We start from the raw sequence: 9,297 nt of genomic DNA, 5'->3' as shown, positions 1-9,297 counted from the left end.
TATATATATATATATATATTTAGTGTTTGAACTGAGTTTTTAATGTAATTTTTTTATTTATATATGACAGCAGAATGCATTACAATTCTTATTACATATACATAGTATATTCACTTCAGATTCTCTTGAGTGATCAGAGAATTATTCATGACCTCTCTTATGCAAGGATATTCATAGGGAATTGGGTTGCCAGAACCAGAGAAGTAGAAAATATTTTCCTCTAGCCATATACATGGGTTCTTAATCTGATTAGAAGATTATTGAATGATGGCCTTCCTCAAAGATATATCTATAGGGCTGGGGATGTGGCTCAAGCGGTGGTGCGCTCGCCTGGCATGCGTGCAGCCCGGTTTCGATCCTCAACACCACATACAAAGATGTTGTGTCCGCCGAAAACTAAAAAATAAATATTAAATCTCTCTCTCTCTCTCTCTCTCTCTCTCTCTGTCTGTCTAAAAAAAAAAGATATATCTATAACCTAATCCCAGAAACTTTGAACATGATTATATTTGGAAAATAAGTAAGTGGGGGTGCTTTGTAGATTTTAATTGTTAAAGATATTAAAATGAAATCATCCTGCATTATCTAAGTAGTCCCTATGTCCAATGATAAGTGTCCTTATTAAAAAAAAAAACTGTTGTGGAAAAGATATGATGCAGGGAGAAGGTGGCCATATGGAGATGGGAATAGAGATGGAGTTAGTGCACAGGACAAGGAGTGCATAGAGGCAAGAAAGGATTCCACCATAGAGGAGACATGACCTGCCAACACCTAGATTTTGGACTTCTAGCCTTTACAACTGTGATATAATGTATTTATAATATTTTAAGCAATCGATTTTCTTGTTGTTTTTAAAGGCAACACTAATAAGTGAGTATAATGTGTACCCTGCTTTTGTAGAATTAAGGTATAAAGCAATAAATAAATAAATAAATAACTGACCATAAAAAAGAGAATAACTGATAATAATAATTAATTTTATTTCTTGCCTACAATCCTTCAAATGCATTCCAAATGTTTAGAAGTTTTATTCCTTCACACACACACACACACACACACACACACACACACACAGTAAGGTTCCACAGCAGTTGAAGAGAGCAAAGGTTAAGAAGGAATCTATAATTGAAAATGTGGAAATTGCTACATCATCTTTGAACCCATTGATGCAGCAATTCAAAATAACATTATTGTGAACATTTCTTATCTCAGTACAGCTGAAAGATCACTTATGACATAAGTACAGGTTCCCTATACACTGAAGTAAGTCAGTTTTACATTTCTTCTCAGAAAAAAAAAAAAAACAAGAGCATTATTAGTGTTATAAAAAGCAAGATGAAAAATAATACTGGAAATTCTCTTTGGTTCATCAGCTACTTAGAAAAAAGTTGAAATTGTTGCTGCTAAGTTTGCTATCAGCCTGACAAAATACACATTCCGATTATATTTTTAATTGAGTAGAATTGGAATTCTTATTTTTCCCTTTAATGCTATGTGCAGGTTCATCCAGAATCAGCTTGGCTACAGCTGGAAGCAATTAAGAATATGCAGGAAGAATTAAAACCCTAGGAAATTGTTTTTATCTCTAATAGATTGCAGCAGAGTTAAATTGTGGATTGGTCACAGGAGAAAACTTGTCATGGTGACTCATGTAAATTACTGAAATTGCTTTAGTTTGGGAAATAGACTTCATTAGTCCCAAATTTTACCTTATGATTTTCCTAACTAGCCACATACCATTGCTTATACTAAACTGAAGTTCTTGTTACCATTTATTTCAGTAAAAACACAATGATATTAGCACATCACTTTTGTTGTAATCTCAAATCTAATAGCAGATGGAAGGAAAGCAAATGGTCTCACTTAGAGCTCCTTATCATAAAATCAAAGTTAAAGGCACATTCATAGATAACAGGAACTGAGTTAAGATATTCAGCCTGACTCTCCTATCTCCTGTGACCAGATGCCTCTCTTTCAGTTCTTCAGGGGAAAGAAAAACCTGAATTTGCTACTGATATCCAGAATTGCATATTTGCTTATAAGCTTCTAGAAATTTTTTTTTTCTCTTTTTAATAGCAGGTAACATATGCTTAGAGCTTTGCAGGAAGGGCTTTGATGCATTATCTAGTACAATTTCTTCATTTAATTAATAGAGAAACCAAAGAGCTTGAGGGTTGATTTAATGTTTAAAACCTCAAGTTGCAAAGAAGGATCAACCTTATCTAAATTTTCATTAAACTCTAACTTCATCAAGATATTTTCAACATGGAATTCTCTCTCATATACATATGAAGAAAATAATTAAAGAGCAAATAGAAAATAGGCAAAAGAATACAAAATTTTAGAAAAATATGCTGATAATTCACTAAAACAAATTTTTTTTTTTGCCTAGTATTTTTCTGGCATCATATTTTATTCTGTGGTTATCTCAGCAAATGATATACTGTCTCTGTCTTTAGGAAACTGAAAACATCATAGTGGATAATAGTGAACAAGCTATTTTGTAAATAGACTATAACAGAAGAATGAGAGACCAGTCAGATGAGGTAGGCTGACAGATGAGGTAGGCTGTATCACAGCTAGATGAACAGCTAAAGCAATACAGGAGGTGTCCCTAGAAAAGAAAGAAATACATTTTTAAAAATCCATTTAAATGCAAAACAGTATAAAGTTTACAGAAAACCTAAGAAAATTTTTGTTCATGAGTTAAATCAAGGAAGCATAATAGTAAATGAGGCTGTGGAGATTGTAGCTAATAACAATCATACTTGCATAAAATATTAGGAAGTGTGGACTTTAAGTATAAGTCCTGGGGCTCATGAAACTAATTATGGTAAGACAGAAAAATTGTCAAGTTTTAATTTTAGATAGTTTATTATAAAAGTAACAATCAAAATATATTTGAAAAGAGACATTGTCAGACAGGATAGATAGACTTAAAACAAATAAATCAAAGATTAAATTATAAATACTTCGGTGGACATGAAGAGAGAAAGGAAGGGAAAATCTTAAATATTTGCCTTTTTCCAGAAAATGTGAATTAAGGAGTCGTGGGCATCTACTGAACTGAAACACCTGTGAAAAGGAAGGTACCTGGTGTCAGAAGGTGAGCTCAAAATTAGGCTGACTTTGAGATACTTGGGAAATTCAAATTGATATGGTTAACAAAATTGGAATATCTAGCACATGAGCAGGTACATGTGTCTGAAGTTTAGGAAATCAGTCAGGGGTGGAGATTCAGATTTGGGGATCACTGTTATACAAATGGTACCGAAAATAATCATTGAAATTTGGTTGCTTAAGATGTAGAATGTTATTTGGATGCACTGAAGTAAGAATTTCCATTAATTTCAAAGACTGCCAGGAAGACAAAAGAACTAGATTACAGGAACATCATACAGAGTAATGTTACTGAGAAATTGTTAGAAAAATGGGAGGGACTTACAGGGAAAACAGAGTTACAAAATCAATGGGACAAAAAATTTAAAAATAATATGTGTTCATCAAGATAAATGTCACTGGAAAGAATCCATTGGTTTTGAAAAAAAAAGTTATTGGTGATTTTCAGGAGCATTTTCAATAGAGTAAAATAGGGTAAAGTAAACATAAAACATATTATTGGAAAACAAATGGTCGTTTTCAGTTACAAATGTTGAATAGTCACCATGTTTTTATGGGCCTTCTGGAAATATAACTAAAATAACACTTTAATTTTAAAATATATATGATGGAAATGACAAAGGAAACTGATTATAGCATGGTTACAATTTAATTTTGAAATTGACTACATTATGATATATGGTTGCTGACTACATGTATATATAAAAGAAATATCTGAAATATGACTGTGAGGGATGCCTGTCAAATGAACCATCATTTGGAAGCCAGTTCCTTTTTAATTTCTCCTCCCCTGCTCCCAGTCTCTGCTGTGTAGTCAACCCTTGATTGCAGTTTGGGATTGATTCCAGTACACCCACACATACCAAAATCCATGGATGTTCAAATCCCTTGTGTAACATGGCATATGCTTATAACCATCTTTAGATTACATATAATATCTACTATAATGTAAATGCTATGTAAATAGTGGTTATAATGTATTTATTAGGAATAATGACAGGGAAAGTCTGTATATTGTCTATACAGATATAATGATTTTTTTTTTTACTTTATAAAAAACATCAATAGATGCTAAAAGTATTGTAGCACAGTGTGGTAAGGAAAAAGATATTTGTTAGTCTAAAAAAATCTTTCCACAGCCAGATGCTGTGGCACGCACCTGTAATCCCAGCACTCAGGAGGCTGAGACATGAGGATCAAGAGTTCAAAGCCAGTCTCAGTAACAGCAAGGCACTAAGCAACTCAGTAAGACCCCGTCTCTAAATAAAATACAAAATAGGGCTGAGGATGTGGCTCAGTTGTGGAGTGCCTCTGAGTTCAATCCCTGGTATCTCCCCCCCCCCAAAAAAAATCTCTCTACAAATTGCTTAATTCCAAAGTGAAAAATATTAAAATTTAAACCAAAAAACCTATTGGATGTGATCCATGTTAACATCCCCAACATCGAGACAAACCAACTTGCACCTGCTGATATGACTTCTTGAAGCGGATACGGTGTTACTTTAGTGGCATTCTTGCCCCAAATGTACAGCTTAATTTTAATATGGAAAAAAAAGAGAGACAAACTCAAATTAAGATAATTTGGACAAAATAGCCTGCCTGTACTCTTCAAAAAATGTACCATATTCAATGAAAATTATTATAAAGACTGAGGTGCTGACCCAGATTAAAAGACAAAAATGAAACAGGCTGTCTAGCTGTATGATCCTGGACTGCAAAACATAATGATATTTAGACAATTGGGGAAAGCTGCAAATAGACTGTAGATTAGATTACAATGTTTTATCCATATGAAATTCACTGATTTTGATTACTAGACAATGGTTAAGTTAAATAACAACCTTGTCTTAGGAAATAAAATATGAAGTATTCAGAGATAAAGAAGGAAAATAGAGGTTAGCATAAATAAATGATTTAAAATTAGCTTTTTTCTCCAACATATTCTGTGTATGTTAATATTTATATATGTATATATATTCATGTGAAGTGCTCAATAATCACAAAATGAAATGAAGAGAAAAATATCACATTTTCATTGTTATATTTAAGATTAACCTTTTTCAAAAAATTCCAAATTTGTGTATGGGTCATTTACATTAATCACTGAGTCTCATTACCAATTGTGCAAAGTGTGTAGCAGATAAACACATTGTGAAAACATTCATGATGATGAGTGAACCAAAGAAAAGGATCTCTATTGCCTGGTGGTTTAGACATTGAGATCTTAAATCAAGTAGTCTCATTTTTAATCTCAGAAATAACAACTAACTCCTAGATAATATATTAGCCTCTGTAAGTCAACTTTAAAAAAAAATGTATACAGTGGGAATAATCGCAGTATCCAACACACTTAATTGTCTAAATTAGGCAAGGTCAGAAATAGGTCAGCACAAAGTGTGGAATATGATGAGCAAATAATCACCACCGGCATCATTATCAATAGCGGCAGTAAACATGGCAGATGTTCATAGAGACAGTAGTGCTCTGGGCCAGAAAGATTGGTAGTGGGGGCTAATACTTTTAGAAGTGTGCCAACTAAAGCCCATCAACTTTAAAATCTGATTTGTCTAACCTCACAAAATCACAGAAGTCTATGGTGATATGATCAACCAATTTATATCTTTACCAAGGAAAAAAATGTAAGAAAGAAAAGCCTCTTGGGACCAACAAAAAAAAAATGGGAGAAAAAGAGCAATAAATGTGTAATTTTAAGGTCATCATTAGTAACTAGAGGACTTTCCTCTAAGGGATATCACTGGGAAGCTTAGAGCAGTAACTGGTCATTTGAGATTCACCCAGTGTAAGATGCTCCAGGAGAGCATTAGGGGTTTCTGGACTTGGGTGAAGAACTCAAGCTGAGGCAGCGTATATTAAAATTCTCCCACAGCACTGGTCTGAGTAAGATTTAAATAAAGCTCTGAGAAAAGGTCTGAGCAACATTGTTGCAGGACAGTGAGCACCAAGGTGTAAACCAACTATAAATGAAGAACAAAGGCAGTCACCAAACATACTCTGATACTTTGGAAATCCTCCCAATAATTATAAATCTTTACTTCTGTTCTTTCCTACTTTATAAATTCAAGCACATTGTCATATACCATTGAACACATGTGAGACTATATTGTAAAAAAAAAAAAAAAAAAGGATTAGTCTTCACATCAGAGTTATGAGTGACCCTGAGGAATTGTCTAATTATTTTTTCTTCTGTAGATATTACCAATGCCTTTTATTCACATTTGCATGTACATATGCTCACAACATATTCATTTGTGCTCTCCGCATTTTTAAACAATTGCTTCATGACAGACCTCCTAAATAATTAAACAGTCTCACTCCAGAGGGTGTGAAAACAACCTACTCATACACTCTTCCACTCATAGACTCCTGAGAGAAAAATAGATCAACTCAGAGATGTGATTCAGGAATCTAATTGTTAGTCCATTTCTGCTGCCATAAATTGAGATTTGCCTGGGCATCTTGCCATATTTTTATTCAATCTTCTTTCCTGGTGTTTAGTTCTGATTTTCTATTTCTATTATTCAGTGATGTTGATTTTGTTATAGCTTGGCAAAAAAACTTGCATACGTTTTATTGTTTCAAAACATGAATATGTTATTTTTCTCCAGAGAAGGACAATAAGAAACAATAAATTTAAATAGATTTTCTTCTAATAACACAGGATCAAGAATACTGATCATGTTGAACAAAGGATTAGAGATTTTAAAAATCTAAGCTTTAGATACTATCATAAATAAATCATATTTTATTATTCATTTAATAAATAGTTATTAAAATTTAATAAATTGCTAGGCCTTTGGGATTATGCCCTGAGCAAGATATTGTCTAACATTGTATGCCAGGATCTAGGGGCTTCCCATTAATATGTTCAGCAAGTAATTTTTGGTCACCTACAAAATGACAAAACAGAGTTTTAGTATAGAAAGATAAATAAGACTATGTTGAAGGAGTTGTAAAGGCTCTCAAATAGTTAGTTGGTAAATGTTATACTCATGCCAAATACAAAATAATGGAAAGCACATGGATTGAGGCTAAATAACTCAAATAAGAAGTCAAGACATTATTTTGGAAATGGCAATGCCTGGGATGTGGTCAAAAGCTAAATAAGAAATACAAAATTAAAAGAGTGAATGAAAGACCCTTCCAAGTAGGAGTGCCACATGGGAAGGTGCAGAGCCAAGGCTGAGCATGACTCTGCTATTCCACAAATACATTAGTAAGTATGGGACATGCATGTAAAGATGAGGTTGGAGAGGGATTGTGCAAACCAAAGAAAGCTAACCTATTCTCAATGTCTCCCCCACTGCCTGGGGGGAGGGTGCATAACTTGGTAAAGCCGAGATACCTCCTTTGCACAGCACCCTATGGAGACCTCAACTTCTCAGATTGACCAAACTCATATGTGGACACCAAGTTAATTGCTTAACATATAATGAAAAGTAATTCTCATGATGGTCTCTGTGATTATTTAAGTATGAATAGTAAATTCTTTTTTCTCATAGATACACATTCTTCATTTTCTTGTCCTTTACTTCAATATAATTTGCAAATATTATGTTTTTTATAAATTGAAAATTTGTGACAACCCTGTGTTCACTAAGTATTTTAATGAGCTTTTTTTCCACTGAGCCCAAAAGACCTGACAAGAATAATTTTAGAGAAGTAAAAGTTTGTTTGTCACTTATGGTTTCAGAGGTCTCAGTTCATAGATAAGCCAAAATCCTTATACACTGAACAGGTAACCAAATTGTGATTCAAAGGTAAATATTTGAAGGAAATTAAAAGTGATACTCTAATGAACATAGGATTGGTAAAAAAGTGAAATAGCCTTATTGTCTGTAAGGAGAAAGTTTACTATAGTGATCTTAACAGAAGATCAAACAAGCCACAACATGCCCTTAACCAAAATCTATTTCAAAGCAAAACCAATTCTATGAAGGCTAAGAGAGGTGAGGATATTGCAGAATAAGTCTTTCGAGGTAGCAAAGGTTGTTTCATGAGGTATAGGAAGAGAAGCCACCTGCATGACATAAAAGCACAAAATAAAATAGAAAATACTGGTGGAGAAGCTGCAGAAGTAATCTAGAAGATCTAGTTAAGGAAGTGATGAAAATGGCTATGTTAAACAATGGACTTTCATTTTAGGCAAAATGACCTTTTGTTAGATTACTCCATACTGGATTTTCACACCTAAATAAAAGATGTCAATACCTGGCTTTAAAGCTTCAAAGGATTGGTTGACAGTCTTGTTAGGCAATAATACAGCTGACAACTTTAAGCTGAAACCAATGCACATTTACTTTTCCAATAATCCTAAGGCCTTTAAGAATAGTACTAAAATTTTTATGTCTGTGATTCATAACATGGAACAATAAAGCCTGGATGATAGCATAGCTCTTTACAACATGGTTTACTGAATATTTAAAAGTCCACTACTGACAACTATTTCTCAGAGAAAAAAAAAAGTGTTATTGCTCATTGTGCATCTGGTCACGCAAGAGCAGTGATGGACATGTATGATGAGATTAATGTTCTCAGGACTGCTAACACAACATTCATTCTGCAGCAGCCATTTGATTTTCTTTTTTTTTTTTTCTTTTTTCTTTTTTTATTTTTTATTGTGGGTTGTTCAAAACATTACAAATTTCTTGACATATCATATTCGACACTTTGATTCAAGTGGGTTATGAACTCCCACCTTCACCCCATACACAGATTGCAGAATCACATCAGTTACACATCCATTGATTTACAAATTGCCATCCTAGTGTCTGTTGTGCTCCTATGCCTTTCCCATCCTCCACCCTCCCCCCTCCCCACCTTATGTTTGTTATTTTGAGTCCTTTTACAGATGCATGTAAAATATTTGTGGGTTAAATAATTTGGATTTTAGAGAAGTAGAAAGGAGACAGGAATGTAGATGAAATAAGAAGACCAAGTATTGGTCATTGCTGGCATATGAATTCAGTAGGCATTAATAATATTTTGGTATATGTTTTAAAGTTTGCTTTTAAAAAATATTTTTGAAAAACAAGCTTCAACAGTATGGAGATTCCTTGGAAAGCTGGGAATGGAACCACCATTTGACCCAGCTATTCCCCTTCTTGGTCTATTCCCTAAAGACCTAAAAAGAGCATGCTACAGGGACACTGCTACATC

General features: G+C 33.6%; 1 long non-coding RNA gene across 3 annotated transcripts in view; it reads left to right on the top strand.

Moving 5' to 3' along the window:
• LOC125613958 overlaps positions 1-9,297 on the top strand; it is an 86,982-nt gene that overhangs the window by 69,257 nt on the left and 8,428 nt on the right. For all 3 annotated transcript variants that reach the window (XR_007344579.1, XR_007344580.1, XR_007344581.1), the window contains one exon: positions 3,031-3,106. This is a non-coding gene — a long non-coding RNA (uncharacterized LOC125613958). The remainder of the gene's footprint in view (positions 1-3,030; positions 3,107-9,297) is intronic.

This window comes from Marmota marmota, unplaced genomic scaffold (assembly GCF_001458135.2).
Source record: "Marmota marmota marmota unplaced genomic scaffold, marMar, whole genome shotgun sequence".
Classification (NCBI taxonomy): Eukaryota; Metazoa; Chordata; class Mammalia; order Rodentia; family Sciuridae; genus Marmota; species Marmota marmota.
Note: the sequence above shows the minus strand (reverse complement) of the source record. Positions and strands in the feature narration are given on the sequence as shown.